Here is a 21,308-nt window from a genome sequence, read left to right as displayed (position 1 = left end):
TAAAATAAGGTTTGTTTAAGAAGTTGGGGTTAGTTGATAAACAGGCGTTAGTCATGAATGACGACTTCTTTTTAACTCTAGCGTCTAATACGTGTCTCGATATATATCCAAACAATACCCAATCAAGTTTTAAAAATTATTTGCATCAACCTTTGAACTTGACTAGTGATTATGAAGTTGGGTTGGCAGAAATCATATTTCCAAATCATTGGGTGAATATAAGCGAAGAGTTTAACAAGTTTGAAATTCAGGTCGTAAGTGACCCAAACCGTGACAACTATGCAGCTGTTAGAGAGCCTGTTGAATATCAAAAAATAGAGATACCTGTCAATCGTTATACCAAGACCAAAGAGTACGAACTGCCCCAAAATTTTGTCGAGCTGTTAAATGATGATGTAAACAGTCATCCGTATTTAAAAGACAAATTATCTTTTAAATTAGTGAATAAATATAAAGACGGGGCCCTAGGAAAACAGTTAGATACAAACTTTCCCGTTTACCTGCAAGTTTTAGGAGAGGAAAACATACGGTTCAAAATACCAGCTGATTCCCCCTTGGCCACGCTATATGAATTTAAGGAGAATAATTACGAAGATGTTCCCTATATATCCAAATATCCTGTATCAAAGCATGCTAAAAATATAGGTTTAAATTACACTAACAATTACGTGGAAATCGAAATTGATAATGTTGGAGATAGTTTTAAAAAAAAATTTGATTACAAGTACATTCCTAAGGCAGGCATTAAACGTAAAACAAGCCACGAAGTTCCGCCAATAAGAAAAAAACCTCAACCGGAATATAGGCCTGTACCGCCATCTATACCTATTTTACCGCGAACTACGCCTTTTCTTCCGATACCTATTGCTACGACTGAACCCGTAGTATTTGTACAACCACAGCCATCCAAAATAACCCCTCCCCCACCACCACCACCCAAAATAACTATTCCAAAACAAACCTCTCCAAAGCCTTATTATCCAACATATTCAGGGCCTGACCCCTCTAAAACGCCAGCTTCAGGTAAACAGTTACCTCCAAATTCGACTAAACCGATACCTCCAAGTTCAAATAAACCGATACCTCCAAGTTCAAATAAACCGATACCTCCAAGTTCAAATAAACCGATACCTCCAAGTTCGGATAAACTAATACCTCCGAGCTCAACTAATTCAGCCGCTACTACAACGATTAATTCAGCATCTACCACAACAACTAAACCAACATCTACTACAACAACAACAACTAGGCCAACCCCGTCTACTTCAGATCCCTTAAAGATTCTGACTACAGAGCCGCCAAAGGCTGAATTACCAAAGTCAAAGCCGGAGCCAACGAAGTCCGAACTACCAAAACCAAAGGCTGAATTACCAAAGTCAAAGCCGGAGCCAACGAAGTCCGAACTACCAAAACCAAAGGCTGAATTACCAAAGTCAAAGCCGGAGCCAGATCCCCTGAAACTTCCGGACCCCCCCAAAATTCCAGCTCCGGACCCATATAAGCCTGATCTATCAAAACAAGAGGCCCCGAAACCCTCTACCTTCGAACCACTGACGCCGACCCCCTCGCCAACGGAGGTTGAGGAAATATATATATTTCCAGACCCCTCAAAACCTGACTTACCGAACCCCGACCTATCGAAACCCGACCTATCGAGACCCGACCTATCCAAGCCTGATCTCTCAAAATCTCCAGACTCTACAACATCCTCTACTTTTGAGCTACCCGTATTACCGACCCCCTCCCCACCACCGGTTGATGAAAAACCCTTGTTTCCGCAGCCGGTTGATCCGCCAAAGAAAACACCCGAGCCAATTATCTCTGAAAAGCCTAAGCAAATTAACCCCGAAGATTATGATAACTATAAGATATTGTTCTTACCGCAAACTTTTAGAGCCAGTAAAACGCCAGAGAAAAACGCCGAAGGGCTTTATCGAGCCGTAACGCGTACTTTAGAAAAATTAGTATTTAAAAAAATTGAAGTAACATATCACACTATAGATAATCGGGGTGATGCTATCATGTATAATTTTAAAACACCGGAATGGGTGGAAATTAAATTTTCTCCCCAACTAGCTAAATTGCTCGATCTTGACCCCAATAAATACTACACAGGACGCAATCAATCTGGTCCTTTGAGGATGACGGTACAAGAATATACCATAAACGAAAACAATGCGTATCTAGAATATCGAGTCAATAGAACCATAAAGCGCTATACCCCTTGGGAAGAACCGTGGCTTTATTTCTTTTTTAAAATGTCAGGCGAGTTTAGATCGACAGATGATTACAAGATTTATGAAGATATTGCCGAAAACCTCCAAATAACTACGCGCAATTTTGACCCTCTAAGATTGCAACAGGCCGAATTTAGCGTTATTAAACAAGGAGCGGAGCATTATTTTAGAGTCCATTGTCCGGCAAAAATTGAAATGCTCTTCCCAAAAGAATTGCGTGATATATTAAATTTAGAAGCTGAATACGTTGGTGGGACGTTTCTATCCACTAAACCTTTAGAGCGTAATTTTACGCATTTCAAAACAACTAATGACACATTTGTCAATTATCGCGTTCATGACTCGCTAATGTATCTATTTACTAAGACTAGTTTCACAAAAATCAAAATACCCGCGGGCGAATATACCTGCGATTTGACGGCGACCGGGGCCGTAATTCCCTTCTCTTTACATTTAAAAATTATAAATCAGTTATTGGGTGTTCAAAAATATATGCCTCGCCAGTATTTTAAAATGTACATTCTCAAAACGGAAACGGAAAATAGATACTATGTTCGTCTCGAAATAGAGCCAGGTGTTCGCGTATCGGTAGCTGGACCAATGGCCAAGTTATTTAACATTCCCGAAGAGGGAGAATTTTTTCAACATAGTCACTCGGGAGTAGCTTTGGTAAATCCCCGATTAAGATCAATGACATTGACAGCTAATAATAATTTTTGGACTAGCGAATACGATGTGGATAGATTTCCAGAAGATCCCGACTATGCTGACCAACCGTATGTACCCGGGTCTCAAGGCAAACGAGTTGACAATTACGCGTGCGAGATTCCTTCCGGGGTATACTATCATATTAGCGATGTTTTAAGTGCTATGAGCGAAGCCATGTCGCCGACGCATAGAAAAAGTCTAAAATTTACGCAGAATGTAGACGGAACCGTGACGGTTTCAAAATTAAACGATACGGTCTCAATTTTGTTTCCCAAAACAACACCCGGAAGAGGGCTCGGGAGGCTGTTAGGCTTTAGTGCCAATCAATTAGATCGGTATCTTAATAACGAGACTTCGGAGTACCCCGCTGATATCATGAGAGGCGTCGATGCCCTGTTTGTTTATACCAATATTATCCGTCAACATGTAGTGGGTGGTGATCAAGCCCCTCTGCTACGTTTTATAAAAATGCCGGCTTTTTCGCTGCTAGACGAAGAGAACCAGGAAATATTTAATAATATCGACTTTTATCCAATTTCAACCAGCGATATACAAGAAATTGAAATTGAATTGAAATCCGATTACGGGGAAAATATCCCGTTTAATTTGGGCAAAGTATATATTAAACTGTTTTTTAGGCGTCGACGTCAATAGAACAGGAGCAATGGTGCCTAATAGATATACTCTGTATTTCCAAAGAGGATCGTCCCTTCCGGCTTTACACGCAAACGTTTTCCAATCGGGCGGTCGTTTTAGTGTTGGCGGCATCTTTAATTCTTTATTGCGCAAAATTACACCCTTTATTAGGCCAGCCCTTAGTACGCTAGCGTCCGAAGCTGTTGGTTTGACAGGCCGAGTTATTAGCGATGCTCAAAACCCCACCATATCACCACGTGAATCTATTAAAAGAAATGTCAAACAATCTATAAATTCCCAACTACATAAAGGCGTGGACCGGTTCGTCAACACTCAGAGCGGGACGGGCCGAAAACGAAAGAGGACTGCTAAAACAAGCCGGAGCAAACGTGTTAAGCGACGCACTAAACGCGATTTTCTAGACTAAACATGTCGACCTACGAAAGTGTTCTATCCGATTTTGAAGTATTTGAAAAGCCAGTGGTGAATAATAATATTGTGGGGACTAAAACGACTGCTCATTATCCAATTGCCCCACTCACTAATGCTAAATATGTAGAATTTATCATTCCTCCCTCAAACAATTATCATGATTTGACTAAAACTCTTTTGAGAATAAAATTTCGCGTTTTGCACGAGGACGGCACGGCCGTTCCAGATGCGGAAAAGAAAGTCTCGGTAACAAATTTAATAATTGCCTCGCTATTTTGTCAAGTAGAATTATTTCTTAATGGCGTTGCCATCCAGCAACCTAATAATATGTACCCATATATGGCCTATTTTAAAATACTTTTAAATTATGGACAAACGGCGGCCAATTCCTGGTTAACTTCTATGTTATATTATTTGGATACCATTATCGATCCGGCGACGGCTTTAGAAGACGCCAATATTAACAAAGAAGATAATGGTATTGGTCGTCGCGCTAAACGCGTGGCAAAATCAAAGACGTGCGATGTAATTGGCGAATTATTTCTGGATATGTTCAAAACGCCCAAATTCTTACTAGATAATATCGAGGTGCGAATTAGACTTCATCGAAGCTCCACGGATTTCGCTATTATTCACAATGAAACGGGCAAAAAGTATAAGATTGATTTAACGGAATGCACCTTGTTTACGCGCGAAATTGAGGTTAATCCAGAGCTGCAGCTAGCTCACGCTCAGATGTTAAACTCGGGAATAAACGCTCGCTACGAAGTAAACTCTATTGTTATGAAAAATTTCTTAATAACCACCGGAACGCAAGATTTTATTAGGGACAGCCTGTTTACGGGGCAATTACCCTCGCGAACTGTCGTGGCTTTCGTTACTAATAAAAAATTTGTAGGGGAAGCAACTTCCAACCCCCTGGATCTCCAACATTTCAAACTCGATTTCATGCAATTCTCTTTAAATTCTCAAAATTATCCTGATATTCCCTTTACGCCTAATTTTGACGACGATCAATACGTTAGATGTTACAATTCTTTATTCGAGGGGCTCGAGATATTAGGTCTTGACCGGGGAAATATAATTTCTTACGATTTATATAAGAAGGGCTTTTTTGTCGTTGTTTTTGATTTGAGTAGAGAACACCTCGCTTCGTTAGGTTTAAATTCCATGCCCCAGACTGGTAACTTGCGGTTATCGTTAAGATTTAGCTCTCCGCTAACCGAAAACGTCACGTGTATTGTCATGGCCGAATTTCCAAACAACCAATTAATAATATCTAAAAACAGAGAAATTATTTATAATCACCCCAACGTATAAAAGACTAAAACTTTATAAATACAATATCAGTCGCGAGCCAATATGCACCCAGTACACACCGTCACGCCAAAGCTCGACATTTGCGTCATTGAGTCAATTGAACCTAAAATATTAATTCAAAGATCGGATACGCGTACAAAAACTATATTAAAACCTAACGCCTGGTACGCTTTGTTTCGGTTTCAAAATGAACTCACGTCCTTTTTTGACGGAAAAATACCTCGCTATCATATTTGGTTGCCCGTCAAAGAGCGCCTCAAGCTGGAATGCTTCGTCAACTCGAAAGATGAACGTATAATCGATCTTCGATACTATGAACGAGGCAGCGGCAGTCGTTATTTCCTGAACTTTAGCACCAGCGAAGGATTCAGCCTGAACAAAACAGGATGGCAGACATTGATTGATTTAAAGCCGCTGATTGACGAGGATCTCAAAGCTAAAGGGATAGCTGTCTGTCGCATGCGCGAATTAATTTTAAACGAGCTCACTACCACTTTGTTTGACGTCACTTCCACTTGCGCCAACGTCGAGTGTCGAAAACAAATATGCCACTCTCAAAGCTGCTCGGAATTTGACACAAATTTCAGCGATCGAGTCGAACGTAATTTGCACGAAGCGCTTCCTCAATTGGATCGTGAGAAAATTTTGCATCAATTTGAGACTGAACACGGATGGATCGAGGATCAAGAGGATATTTACGCTTATTTTGTCAACAGTTTTGACGATTTAAAGAATGCCTTGATTTATGGCTATTAAAATAAATGTACTGATATAGCGTATTTGTTTAACTGATATTGTTTTTATAAAATACCTTTGTGTGTATTAAATAAAGTTGATTATTGGGAAACCATTTAGTCGTTATTTATACTTGTTAAGACATGGACGCTAAAATTAGAAAAATTTATTACGACGTGGCTAATCCGGCCGCCTATGGGTCGCTAGCGAGGTTACAAAAGGCCTTACCGCACGTGCCAAAAGCAAAATTAGTCGCCTTTCTCGAGAAACAACCGGCCTACACGAAACACCGATTTCGACGTTTCCGATTCAAAACCAACCAGGTGTACGCTTCGAGCATGGACGATGTTTTTCAAGCTGATTTGTTGGATCTACCGAAATTGAAACGTTTTAATAAAAATGTTCGCTATGTTTTGTGCGTCATTGACGTCTTAAGCCGCTACGGATGGACAATACCTCTTAGAAACAAAACATCTGGCGAGGTTATCGAAGCTTTTAAAAAAATATTTCGAGAGAGGATGCCTTTAAAAATATACACTGACTTTGGTGGGGAATTTAGTTCGCGCAACTTTGCTTCCTTCTTGAAACGGCACAATGTGCAAATACATTTTGCCCGAAGTCAGCATAAGGCCAGTCTAGCGGAACGCTTTATTAGAACAATTAAGGAACAAATTGCCCGGGTTATTACAGCCACAGGGAATAAAAATTACGTTAAATATTTACCTTTAATTACTCAAGCCTATAATGAACGGGTTCATTCAACTACTGGAATTGCACCGGCTCATGTTAATATAGATAACGAGTCAATCATTTGGAATAAACTGTACGGGAAATCAAACGGCATTAATCGATACGCACCGAGGCTTAAAGTTGGCGATCACGTGCGTCTCTCTATAGCTAGTCGGGTATTTAGAAAAATTAGCTCGGGTGGCACATTTACCGACGAAATATTTCGCGTTGTTGACGTCATACCCAGGTCACCACCCGTCTATCGCGTAGCGGATTTAAAGGGGGAGCAAATTTTGGGTGTTTTCTACGGCGCCGAACTACAAAAAGTCTCGTTACCCGAGACTAAATTATGAACACTTCGCAAATAAACGCTCTTTTAACTTGCGACAAAAGAACGCGACCCTACTATTTAGGATGCTTCCCAGTAGATAAACTCCCAGAACGTCCTAAAAGGCCCAAATTTTGCTTTATATTCAATAACGAAGCTGCTGGAGAGGCTGGAGAACATTGGATAGGAGTCTTTGTTAATAACAATACCGTAGAAATGTTTTGCACGTACGGAAATTCGCCGCGATACTATAAAGTTAATTTAAAACGATACGGGAAACGAGTTGTTTACAATAAACAACAAATTCAGCATCCATTCTTTCAACTGTGCGGTCTGCATTGTAGTCTGTACCTAGCGCTCCGTTGCGAGGGCGTGGCTAGACAGACGATATTAGACGCTATTTACGCTGATAACCTTAAACTTAACGACTATGTCGCCTTATTATATTTATCTTTACATTTAAAAAAACATGTACACAGATATTGTTCACAATAAAACAATTTTTTATTTGTCTTAATATTACATTTTATTAATCAATATCACTCCATTTATGGTGTTTAGCTCTTCGTTCGTTAGATGGCACTACTGGACCGAGATTTTGAAGTTCGTCTTTCTTTTTCCGAGGCTTTTTCTGTTTTTTCTTGTTCTTCTGTTTAGCGGAGGCCGTCTCAAACAGGTTTTCCAAGTCCGTTAAATTGTCCCCGTTTGCCTCCGCTAAATTCTCTTGTTCATCGACAATTTCTTCTTGAAAAGCGTCCGGATTTGCATAACCGACAGCCCCTTCTTCTAGCTCTCTTTTTGGCGTAAAAAATGTGTTTTGCAAACGATTTGCAAGAACTTCGGCCTGCCGTTTCACCATATCTCCAACATAGGTCGGCCCATATTGCTGGTAAAAATCTTCTCGTGTTGGTGTCCCCGCAGCCGTTTCGCTTTTAAAAACCTTTTGCCGAGGCTCGGTTCGTTTAGGCGTAGTAAAAGAACTGCCCGACGCGCTTGTTGTCGGTGATGACGTGGCATAGTTCGGCCATGACAATTGTTTTTTTCGCGGGGGCATTTTAGGGGTGACCGGTAATGGCGGCGTGGGGACATTGGACATTGTTTGTGTTACGACCTCAAATTTAGGTAAAGGAATTTGTTTCTCGATACTTAAATATTTCTTAAAAGCGTCTAAATATTTATATAATTTATCGTAAGCATTCAATGGCGATTTTAAAATATCATCAATCTCTCGGTCCAAGACCGAGTGTTCTTGGGCAGCTGTTGAAGTTACTGCGCTAGCGGGCACAAGCACCATTTGTTTCATAGTTTAGCAGCTATGGCTTGGACAATTGAAGGCAAAATTGCTGCAAGCAACGTCGTAAGAAAGCCACCTGATTGCTGCAACAACAGCTTTTTTTGCTTTTCTGCGACAAGGTACTTGATCCGAGTTGTCTAATAATTTTCTTGTACTTTGCTAGCTTTTTCTTACGGTCTTTACTCAAATAAATGCGCCCGCCCTTTAAATTCTTACAAATTGTCTGAATGCTTTTTAATTGGGGCGTGCTACTATTGTTTAAGAGGGTTCGCCGTTGTTTACAGCTAGTTTGACGCAAACTTTGTATATAAGGGACAAATTTGGCAAACTTTGTCGAGGGACGGGCTTCGACGAGTCGGGAGCGTTTTCCTGATCGATGTTTAACGCGTGGGGCCATTATTCAAATGACAATTAAATTTAATCGACATAGACATACATAGGTGATTCGTGAGGTAGAACACGCGACCTTAATCGTAAATTTTCCGGAGTTTCTTGTTTTAAATCAATTAACAAATAACTATAGGGTTCTTTAGTGGCTAGCCTGTACGCATCCGTAATTCGTCTCGGGTTATCTGGACTTATTTGTTGCGCTAAATATCTAATAGAGGCAACATCTCGAGGATTTTTCATTATTATAAAATAGGAAGAGTTTTGAGAAATTATCCGCGATTGGCTACCCTTGGGAAACAGTTGTTGAGTAATAATAATGACCGTATACCCTAAATGATGCGACGTCACGCACACTAAATCGGCAATATGTGCTTGCTTAAATAATTGGCTAGCTAAGTCGTCTAGTATCAAGTAGGAATCGCGATTCATTTCCCAAAAGTCTGGATCAGCCGTTGGCAATCCTTGAATAAATTGAATTCCCGGAATCAATTGTTTCAATTTTTCGTAGTTTGGCTGCCAGGCCGCGTAGCAATAAATAACCTTTTTATGCGGTGGGTCAAACATAAGCTGATGATTTTGCAATAAGTTACTTAAAAGAAAGCTTTTTCCCGCTTGCGTTGGCCCCACGATTAGAAACTGAGCGGGTGTTTGGAACTTTAAAAAATGTGAGACTGACTCGGCTGGATTCATCTTGATTAATAAACATTTTTATTTTAATTAACAGTTTATATATATATATATATATATATATAATCAAAAATACAATTAACCCAAAGACCCTTAATAAACACAAATTAGAAAATACTTCAACAATATAAACGAAGCCCTTTTAACCCAAAAAAAATTCCCCTATGAAGTAATTGTTTTTTTAAAAAGTTTCTCTTCTAATTCCAGACAACGCTGGCGGAAGCGTTGGGCGTTGAGGAGGTTAAAGTTGACGCGCGCCTCGGAGGGTGGTAAGATGTAAACACGCACTACTGTAGCGAACACGACGGATGGATGCGCACGCGCACTTTTTCGGTTCCCGACCGCTCTTCGTTGGTGGTGGTTGGGCATGTCTGAACCAGATGGTCGCAAACATCCGTGCCATCGTTGGTTGGGAAGTCGGGAAACCCTTGCCGCAGTGGTTTGTTGTTGCACGGCTTTTTGGAAACCATCGCGCACGATGGACTGTGCTTACGATGTTCCCTGGATGGACTGTCCGTGCAACGCCACTGGTACAGGGCAATGCCGCAAAAGGCGCAGCGCGTCGTCTGTGTTTCTACATCTGCAAGATAGAAACCGTCTTTGGCCAGGGCTTCGATGGGAACGCAAGATTCCCACAAGCCCTCGAAAGTATGTCTTCGCCTAGCCTCGTAATTCATGCGAAAGAGATGTTGAAGCGGATGCTGACTCTTTAAAACCGTACGGTCGACTGGTTGTCAAATCGGCGTTCAACAATCTCTTATTCGAGGTTTGGCGAAATCTTTTGGTGATTTTAACGGCCTCTAGCTGCAGCTTGTATTTGTCCCGTTTAAAATTAAAAGGGACATTGACTGTAACTTCCTTTTCCGGATTCATCGCCACACTTTCGAAGGTTTCAAAGTCAAGTTTTTCCAGATTTTCTCGATTTAACGTCAACCCTTTAATTTTCTTAACTTCTTTTCCTTTGCTAGTGCGAAACGAGTAACTTTTGGCACCGGTACTACAAAAGGAAGTTATATAATCACCGCCGAGTTCGTCCGCCCAGCAACCGATATGATTGCCTGTGGGAATGTTAAATTTTCCCGGTAGATGGCGGTAGATTATCGAGTCGGTGTCACAATACAAGGCTGCGCGGTCTAATTGAAGCAGCATCTTGTTCAATTCGAGTCGCCCGTAGCACGAGACAAAACTGCCCACGATGGCCGAACCCAGTTTGTAATCCGAAACGTAATCGCTTTTGGCCTTATACGATAAGAGAGCGATTGACTCCGTAATTGGCCGCAAATCGACTAGTTCCAGAGTGTAATCGCTCGCGTATCGTATCAATTCGTAATAGTTGTTAATAAAGATGCTGCGAATTTTACCGGTATTTAAAGCCATGCGACCCCATAAAGAATTTAAATTAATTTTAGCGATATTACGCAGGGAAGGATTTGATTGAATATCCGCCACTGTTAGAGAAAGCTTTTCATTCCGGTTCATATCCGCGATATACGCTTCTTTTTGCAAAGGCGTTTGCGCATGAGCGGGAAATCCGGAATTCTTCACTTTCAAGGCGATAAAATCAGTCATGTACTGCGAGAAGAAGTATTCCTTTTTGGGATAGTGATAAACTTCGAATATATCGAGGAGTTTATAGCCATGTTCCAAAGCGGCATAGACTTCGACCGTTGGCCAGACTGATTCGAAAGCCCGCTCATTGACAGTATGATCGCAGATTTCCGCTCGCAGTTCTAAACACGTGCGACAGAGGGCGTAGGCTAATTTACCACCGCTGCGGAAAGGAATTAAGGGGATGTGAAGATCTTGAGGGGCCAGCAGGCGACAACTCATAACACCAAAATACCACCCTGGCGATTTGTCAAAATCTCTGTTATAGATAATGGGATGGCCGCTAGGGTACGGAAAATCACGACAGACTTTCGGATACAAAGAAATAATATCCTTGTAGAAAATTTTCTCCTCGCCTTGCACGTGGCAGTTGAGAACAAAATTTTCCGTTCGTCCCCCATAGAGAGCGCTACGAGCTGATATTTGAGGTCGAAAAGTTAAACTTTTGCAGAAAGCCTTAGCTTCGGCGTTTTCTTTTAAAAGCTTAACAAATTGACACTCAAAAATCGATGTGTACTCGTAGCCGGGCATATTCTCTTTAATAAAAGCTCTCTATCTAGAGTCCGCTCGTACAGAAATCTGTTGCTAGCCTTGAGTTGGGTATTGTAGACATTTAGTTTTTGACATGGACAACCGTGAAAGTAGCAACCGTGGAAATCGTAGATTTTGGGCGGAGTTTCGCTATAACCATCGACTAAATAGCGACCCACGCGATATTCTCCCCCGTAGCTTAAAGCAGTGCGCAATTTTATATCTTCCGTTTTCTCCACCCAAGCGAGATATTTTAAGCTAATTTGACTGTGATTAAATTTTGCGTTATACCCATTAGAAGGAACGATACCCATGCTGTAAGGTTTATAGTAATTGTTAAGATAAATAGTTGTTAGAGCACCCGCCAAAGTGATATTTTTTAAGCAGAAAGGGTCTAATTTTGTTAGATCAACGTAGAATTTTCTAAAAGCTTCGACGCCTTGTCTCAGGACTCGGACATCTTGAATGCAATATTTAATAAGCTCCTCTTTGATGTTGTAAATAGATCCTTCCATTGACGCGTACCAAGTTTGAAAATCTCGATAATCATTGGCCTTCATTTGAGCTACGTTAAAGTACGAAGCTTCAGGGATGACACCAATGTAATTAAGATTTTCTTCGGTATGAAAATCAAATGGAAAGAATCCTTTCGCCACATCGCCGAGGCTAAACATGCTGGTGAAATTACGCAAAGGCTGACTAATATAGTTATAGCTATCGAGAAATCTAATTTGCGGTCCCTCGAGATGAATCATAAGAATTTTACTGCCATCAAAAATAACGGCAGGGGTGACGTGTCTATGAACTAAAGCGTTAAGAATTAAGAAGTTATCAAAAGCTTTCGCGTAATGAGCTACGACTTGAGTGTTAGTAAAGCGTGGTCGGTACGTTTTACGTTTTTGTCCAGTCAAAACTACCTGCTCTACGCTAAATAAATAATTTAAAAATTGCTCGACGCAATTGGCGCCGTAAAAAATTTTGGTTTCAAAGCCAGCTTCAGTCTCTACGTCGCAAACTAGTAAAATGGGGACATGGATATTATTTCTAAGAATAGTCTCAATGTCGTAATAAATAAACCGCGAGGCTTTCATTTTGGTTTCCAAAGGCATAACAAAATGCTCGCCTGGCGGATGAACTACTTTACACTGAGAGCATTCGGGATTGCAGTCGTGATTGTCCCCCATCAGCCGCCCACACTCTAAACATCGCTTCTGACTATCGCAGGTGCCATTAAGAACATGAGTGTCGAAGCAGGGGCCGGGGAAGAAATAGCGGTGGCATTTGTCACAGCGTTTTAAAACGTCCTCGCTGGTCGAATGAAAAGCTTCTCCTTGGCAGCGGAAACAGATATAGGGTTTCGTATCCTCGGGGCATTTATGCTCTTTTAACAATTCGTATTTATAAAACGATTTTAAGCATAAATCGCAAGAGATACAACCCCCCATCATGCCGTGCCAAGTTTTTGCAGGGTGGATATGGTCGCCAATTTTTAAGAGATAGATAAATTTAGGAGCTTGGGGTCCTTTGAAAAATATGGTAAAATTATTCGCAGCATCAACTATTACGATCCGATAATGGGGAGCTAAATAATTTTGAAATTTTTGAATATCCTCTAGAGTAACGAAACCTTCGGGGACGCCGGCTTTTCGGTGCAAGATTTTCGCAATGTTACCTTGAAGGTCACTATTGCGTCTCAGTTTGTCAAAATTGTTCCGATTAAAGGGAGGACCTTGCTTATTTTGTTGATAAAAATTGCGATCGGCCATCTCTTTACCCAGAACTAAACTTCGAGCAAAACAGAGATTATCATTGTTCTCCATAAAAATAAACTGGTTATTTTGTTTAACAAAATAATCCAAATTAACCAAAGTTCTATTTTTAATGGATTTATAATAAGTCCCTATATTCGCATCGAGGTTTAAAAAAATTATGTCAAACTGAAAATCTTCACCATTAAAGACAAAGTCTCGACTAGATTGCGTTACTCTATAGATGGTGCGCATAATTCGTTTACTGGTGAATTTATCAATTTTTATAAATTTAATATTAACGGGGGTCGTCAATCCGGGGGAGCTTAAAACAAATCGAACCCGATTATACCCGGGATTCTCGGTTACTAATTTCCGTATAACTTCGTCGAGAATTTTTCGAAAAATTCGAAAAAAATCTCGCGTTGGGATGTCATCCAAATTTTTGAAAGCTATACGCAAATCGATTTGTTTACAGTGCCATTTGCGACTCGTTTTGTCTAGCTGCCGCTCAATTGTGTAGTACCGGTTTACCTGCGCGTGTTCTTCTCTCTCACTACCCTCCGAGTCGCTGTCGCTGCTACTGCTGTCGCTCATTTTTTAAATTTCTATCAGAAAAAAACAATTAGAAAAGACTTGGCTTGCAGATTTATTGTTAAATAGATACGTACTTTACTGGGGGGCTGCTGTTTAGCTTCCTCGTCCTGTTTGACGGTCTCCACCAGCTTCTTGAAGGCGTTAAGGAATTTAACGCCTTCTTTGTTGTTTTTTTTTTAAACTATTTTCAGTCTTTTGTGGTTACACTCCCAGACCTTATCAGGCTGGGAGTTTCTAATATCGAAAAATTTATAGACTGCCGCGTCTATAAAGTAATCCCCCTGGCGTGGGGGGACTTTAGTTTCGTAGTACTGCCCTTCCTTTCTAACGCGAAAGGAGCCCTCAATACCACTGGACCCGACAATATTTTTCTGCAGGACGTCCTGCACAAAGCTTTCGTCGTCCGAGTCCAGCAGTATTTCGAGGGGTTCTGGCTTCAGGAACTGGGTGATGGTTCTTTTTCCACTGCTGGTAGAAGGGGCTGGAAAATTTTCTTGCGACGACGGCGGTGAATTAAGGAGCGATTGTGATAGAGACTGCGATTCTTGATACTTGTTCATGGTGGCAAGTTAGATTGTGAAAATACAATGCCGATGCTCCAGCTTTTATACCAAAATCTCAGGGCCATTTTTTTAGAATACAGGCCCAGATATGGTTTTTTTTTATAAAACCACCTTATTTTACTTTTATTAAGTGTATCAACAAGCGATTTGTTAATTTAACCTTAAATGCATTTTTTATTGACGAGTTGATACTGGAGATTATGAAGGATATTAGCGTAGATACGCATATAAAAACACCTCTATAGTTTAATATTAATATACGTTTATTCATATTTAAATCATGTTAAAAATAATTTTACTTCCTTCCAAAATAATTACTTTTAACCTTCATCAAAAAATTTTGCCTATAAGGAAATCTTATACATATTATTCAAAATATATTATTCAAATCACGCCCAGACAGGCTCAAACAAACTTTGCAGACCCATAAAAAAAACCTGCCCCCCTCGGCCTTCTGTCAAGGTAACTCCTTCTTAACCTTCGCGCATAAATTTTTAATATCACACGATCTTATTTTAATTATTTAAATCGTGACTAGACAAGTTTTACATATAGAAAAATAAACCTAGACCTTGGAGAGATTTCTCATTCTATGAATATATACCTAATTAACTTTTTCCTTATTATCGAAAAAAATAGTTTCTTAACAATCTTGAAAGCTAGACACTATTAGAATTAACCTCCATAATTTACTATATAAGCCCCGTGTTTCAAGGTGAAAGTTATCAGTTGTTTAACTTCTGTTACTTAAAAAACAATCCCAACCAAGATGTCTTTCTCTACCGCTCCTCGATTACCCGCCCTGTCGTTTGTCAAAATTCATCCGGCAGCGCTTACTCCTCGTCGTGCCACTCCCCACTCGGCCGGACTGGACTTGTATTGTCCAGTAGATACCGTGATTGAACCGCATGGTGTCAAAATCTTGTCGACCGGGTTAGCCGTTATGCTACCGGCGAACAGCTACGGTCGCATTGTTGGCCGTAGTAGCTTAACGGTCCAAGGGCTGTTTGTCGCCGAAGGGACTATAGGTATGTTTATTACCTATTTTATAATGCCCAACAGTATAATATTTCTAAAGAATAACAATAGACGCCGACTATCGGGGCCCCCTGAAAGTGGTCATAGCCAACGTAGGGGAAACCCCCTACACTGTCCGGCGTGGCGATAGAGTTGCCCAATTAATAGTTACACCGGTGCTATTGTTAAGGCCGTTGGAAGCAGCGGTAAATAACTTTAGTTTTAATTTAGGATTCAGCGTGTAACACGTTTTATATATTGTTTCTAGAATCTAACCCCAACGCTTCGTGGGAGTGGGGGGTTTGGCTCGACTGGTGTCTAGTCATTTTTTAATGGGGGTGGGTTCTTTTGTAAATATCTTTGTTATTATTATACATGTCTTTTTGCTAGTTATTGTATATACTTTATGTTATTAAAAATTTTTATTTGTAAATCTGTATTTTCTTTTCAGACTTATAATTATAGGCTTATTGTACTAGCTATTTAAATATCATTTACTATTGGAACCCTCCCAATATGCTGTGCCGCATTTTCTTTTTTGTTTACGGGTTCATAGTTAACGTTTCATTAACTCTTTACGAAATCGAGCCCATTACTAGCAGGCCAGCGATGAATATAGTTTAAGTTTTGGTTTGAGTTAAGAAGATGACGTCATGGGGTTTGAAAATAGCCTGTAAGAGCTCGGGCCAGTCCGGACTTGTCTCAAAACCTTGGTTTGAAACCAATCTAGGGTTGGAAGTTTGGTTGGAGTTGGGTGGATGGCGGCCATCTTGGGGTGGCGGCCATCTTGGATCCATGCGTATCTGTATAGTCCCTACTACTGAGATCATGCACATTCTGTACAGTATATTCAAATAAAATAAAAGCGGTAGTGTATTAGATATAGCACACATGGACTTAAGTTAATTGACAACTGTTATACAATTTATACAAATGATGTTATAGTGAATCTCAAAACCATTTAAACATTAATTTATGTCCTGAAGACTAGCATTGAAAAGGTCGAATTTTTTCACTTAAAAGATTGCACGATCTTTGCATCCTGTTAATTGGAATTAGACTGGCTCCTTTAACGTAAAAAGTGTCCGGGGTATTTCTAAATAATCGTGGGATGTTAAAGTTTAACTTAGCCAGAAGGGCCAAAAGGGGGATAAAATTATGTACTAATTTAAATATAAATTTGAAATCTGTAGCATTACATAAGTAGTTAATAGTGAAAATGCTGAGCATAATAATGATGTCTTCGTAATTATAATTAATGTTAGGCAAAAAATTTCTAAAACAGTACTCAACGAATTTTCGTTGAACGCCCTCTATTTTTACACGTAGTTAGGCAATGCAACCCTCCCATGCTATCTAGCCAAATAATAGTTGGGACCTCACTAGGCTTAAGTAAAGATGTCGAAAATGCTTTAAGGAATTAAGCTTTTTGTTCAATTTGTAGGACTTCGCTAGTCTGCGCCGACAGCGATTCACACAGTTATGAATATGCTCAGAAAAATAGAGTTGCTGATCAAACATTACGCCTAGATCTTTTACTAAATTTTTGCGCGGAATATTAGACGAGCCAAGTTTGTAATTGGTCAGTACTTTGCGGCAAATCCGTCTAGTGAAGGTCACGTAGACCGATTTAGGTGGATTTATGGGAAGCTTGTTTTTGGTGCACCAGTTATCTATCGAGTCAAGCTGCAATCGAGTCAAGTTCAAGCTGCAATAGCGCGTTGTCCGATTTTGAGTTGATACTTCGGCATAATTTATTATCGTCCGTGAATTGGAATAATTTTGAATGTTGTATGACGAATTGCAAATCATAGATGTAAATGTTAAAGAGAAATGGGCCCAGGGATGATCCTTGAGGAACGCCGCAGAGAACTGGATAGGTCACATCGGTCAGTGCGCCATTGCATTTAACCACATTGACTCGGGTGCTCAAATCATCCACCACCCAGTACAACAAATTCCCATCCAAACCCAAAGAATGCAATTTTTCTCGCAAAAACTTATGGGAAACTCTATCAATCGCCTTAGCGAGATCCAGGTAAATGGCATCCACCTGCCCTCTACAAAAAAACTTCCGGGGCCACCATATCCATAAATGCAGTGTGGTTGGTATCGACGCTTTTTCCAGAGGAAAAACATTGTTGGCATTCATTGGAAAAGCATCGAGCCATCCCCGTATACATCTATGCATGATCATGTCGAAAACTTTTGCCATGACACACAGTAAAGAAATTGGGCGGTAGTTTTTGGGATCGGTGGACGACTCGCTTTTATAGATCGACACCACGACAGTTTTTTCCAAAGAGTAGGGAAACAGCGCTTTTTCATAGATAGATTGAATATGTGGTTGAACAAAGGCAGAAGAATATCCCTTCATCCCTTTATAATAAAGGCGGGGATATCGTTTACCCCTGTTGAAAATTTATTAGGCAAGCATTTGATAGCGCAAATGATTTCATTGTGGGTTATCTCTTGATTGGCGTAATATCGAAAGAATAAACCGTATCCTGTTTAGAGTTGTCAGTGGATATCTTAGAAAAGTGCCCCTTAAACGTGTCTGCCAATTTCTCTGGTTCAAACACAAGCTGTTTATCAATAACAAGAGAAATTGCGGAATTATCTTCCTTCAAGTTTCCATTAACGTGACGTCAAAGTTTTTTAGGGTGTGCCAAAGCGTGTTCGCAAACCTTTTCCGATAACAAGCTTTTATCCCTAGTAATTAAACTTTTCACAATAGCCCTGCTCTTGCGAAAAGCCCGTGCGACATTTTTTCTTGTAACGGTACTTTTTATTTTTAATGGCTCATTTGAGTTCCAAGGAATACCACTTCGGAAATTTAGAGCAGACGGGTTGATCATTCTTAGGTATGAATGTGTCCATGTCCTCGCGAATACCGTTCGTTCATAGAATACAATTCATAGTAATTACATTTCTTAAAATTGAAAGTAGCCGCCCTTAGCGGGCAAAGCAGTACTATAGAAGTCAGTATGGAGGACACAAAATGGTGGTGGTAAGCATCAATAACGACAAACGGATCGTCCAGATCTGTTATTTGTAGTCTGTTTATGTTTGTAAGGTAACAATCTAGCAAATTTTCGTTTTCTGGGCACTTAATAATTTGTTTTAAATTTAATCCATAGCAAATTTCAAAAATGTGCCCCGCTTAAGCTTTCACAGGGGAGGAGCAGCCCTAGAGCTCGGAATCGGATATCCATTATCGTTTGTTATTCACGTTTATGTCTACAAATTGTTCGCGGTTAATTTACCCAGATATAAAATATAGTAGCTTTTATTTTAAAGGTTGGCCTATGCGGTTGTAGGTTGAAAAATGTACTGTTTGCAAGCCCATATCAATCAACTGTATCCATTCGGATAAACGTTGAGTAAGTTACATTATGTATAGATAAGCTAACATATTACGTAATGTGGTAATTTTTCTTAACTGAACATCAAAACTAGTTAATGTATAGCGTTCGTTTAAACTAAAACACTGCGAAGCATTAATATAATTGAGATAAGTCTGTTTGCTTATTAAACAATTATGAACCTGGTTTCAACATCTTATGTTAAAATAAGTATACAGTACAGTCATAACTTTATGATATTTGAACTTTGTGTCCTTGTTCATGGTTAGAATCTGAAGTTATAAAGGACGAGTAAAGTACTATTCTCAATTAGAGACGTACTTAAAAGTCCGCTTAAGATACTTGTATATGTCCCTCGAAGTCACAATTGTGCAGACAATGCCTCGTTAGTTCCTTTTCTGGTTGCTCTTCATTGCTAATTAGCAATGTAATTGCGCAAACATCCAGTGAATTTATACATATTTATTTTGAAAAAAACATTGTTGGTTGTTTACATTGGTAATGTATTAATAAAAATACTCCGTTTCCACCACTATTATATGCAAGTGATATATTAAATTCTGTCTGGTGTCATAGTAAAACGCTTCTCTGGAATTCGATATGTGTCACCAGAAAAATGTCCCTCAAAAGCAACTGACGACCCTTTAGTGAAAAAAACTCGCTTGCCATTTTGCTAACCGTTGGGTAAACTTCTTTATTGACCTGTAATGGTACAGCTTGTTATGATATTATTCCACGACAATACTAACCTTAACCACGTCTATACCTTCCACCTTTCGAGATTGTCGGTGTGAGGAGTAAGAAGTTCATGCTTGTAGTACTTGAGAGGCACTGAGCCTTTGATTATCCCTCGAGATCTTTTGGGTGGACGCTATACAAGTCTTCAATGCCAGCGAAAGCTCCGTGAATATCCATTGTAGACTCTTCACTGCAATCATAGTATTCGTTAAAATCGTTCAGAGTATGAAATTTTGAATTTTTTAACTTAAGAGACAGGTGGCCAGCTAATATCCCATTTGCTGAGCGCAATAAGGTTTCTAGCCCGAGACCCACAGGGACCATTAGCGAACTTTTTAGTATGTCTCTGGCCCTCCATATTATGCCAGAGCTGATTCTTAATGACGCTCAACCTGTCATGGAGACTCCGTCTAGCGTACCCGTACGGGATGTGGACGGACTGCGCCTGTCCCAAGAACTTGGCCTCTGCCCCCCTTTTAGCAAACCTACCGGCTTGCTCATGGCCATGGTAACCGCTGTAACCGGCACCCAGAGCAGCTGAACCGTGTTGCGGGCTGCCAGTCGCGCAAGCAGATCAAGGCAACGGCACACCAGTTGAGAAGTGATCTGACACTGGTTCAGCGCTTCCAAGGCGGCCTGACTGTCAGAATAAATTCTTACAGTCCGTCCGGTATACCCTTTATTGACGCAATAGTCCGCGAAATAACAGAACACGCTTGCATAGGTGCCCAGACTCTCAGAAAAACCGAACTTTGTGGTTTGGCAGTAGTAACCGGCACCAGCGCCGGAATCAGTCTTAGAACCGCGGTACCAAGAGGCAGCAGGTTAGTCCACTCGGCTCGACTGGGAAAGTGGGTGCTGAATGGCTCTGTAATATCAAAACAGGTAATGGTTTTGTCAGAGCGCATGGTCAGCGACGGCTCAAGTGCGGCATGCTCCCAAAAGAGCTTGGTATGGCTGTGATCCCAAAGTCTTGGTACCCGCAACAGCCATTTTTGTAGAGTCTGTAGGCCCCATGACAGCCTTCTCCTCAAAGAAGACATGAAGAGGAAGCTTATCAAGGAGTATCCGCAGGGTCGATCTCATGGCTCCCGTGCCCCAATGCAGGCCAGCCGGCACCGTTTAAGACTTGTTTAACAAATATATTAAAAAGAGACTGTTTAGATTATGCCTCTATATGTAATCATTAAGTATTTTAATCCCAGAACTAGCTCATCTTTTTAAACTAAAGACGACAACCTTGAATAACTTGAATAACCGAACTTTAAGAGGTTATGTTCTTCTGCAATCGATTCGCGGAGATAAACGTTACTCTCTTAATATGCTAGGTAGATGGGGGTACATAGTACTTAAGCAACCGACAGTGAATATGATATGCTAATAGCCCACTACATTGGTAAATCAAAGATACAAAGGAACCTAAAGCTCAACTCATGTGCACGTCACTACAGTCAAATGTCAAAAAACCAATTCTATTGGTACAGAGCGGACACCTAGAAGATTATAGTTGCATTTTACTTTAGCTACAGTATTGCCAATGCTTGACTCCAAGATTGAAATCACAATGTCTTCAGGACCACATTCTTCTTCACTATTGCAAGAAGGCTGGGATTTAGAGTGGTCATGTGAGCAAGTCCTAATTGTG

At 40.3% G+C, this 21,308-nt stretch overlaps 1 long non-coding RNA gene across 1 annotated transcript; it reads right to left on the bottom strand.

Moving 5' to 3' along the window:
• Positions 1-9,815: 9,815 nt before the first annotated feature.
• Positions 9,816-14,974, bottom strand: LOC149632423 (uncharacterized). The gene is made up of 3 exons (XR_016373852.1): positions 14,055-14,974; positions 13,918-13,991; positions 9,816-10,076 (listed from the first exon to the last, which is right to left on the bottom strand). It is a non-coding gene; the product is annotated as an uncharacterized LOC149632423 (long non-coding RNA).
• Between the last annotated feature and the right edge of the window lie 6,334 nt (positions 14,975-21,308).

Source organism: Phalangium opilio, unplaced genomic scaffold (assembly GCF_054372755.1).
Source record: "Phalangium opilio isolate 3A_F unplaced genomic scaffold, DU_Popi_V2 ptg000100l_1, whole genome shotgun sequence".
Taxonomy (NCBI): Eukaryota; Metazoa; Arthropoda; class Arachnida; order Opiliones; family Phalangiidae; genus Phalangium; species Phalangium opilio.
This window is presented reverse-complemented; position numbering and strand designations above follow the sequence as displayed.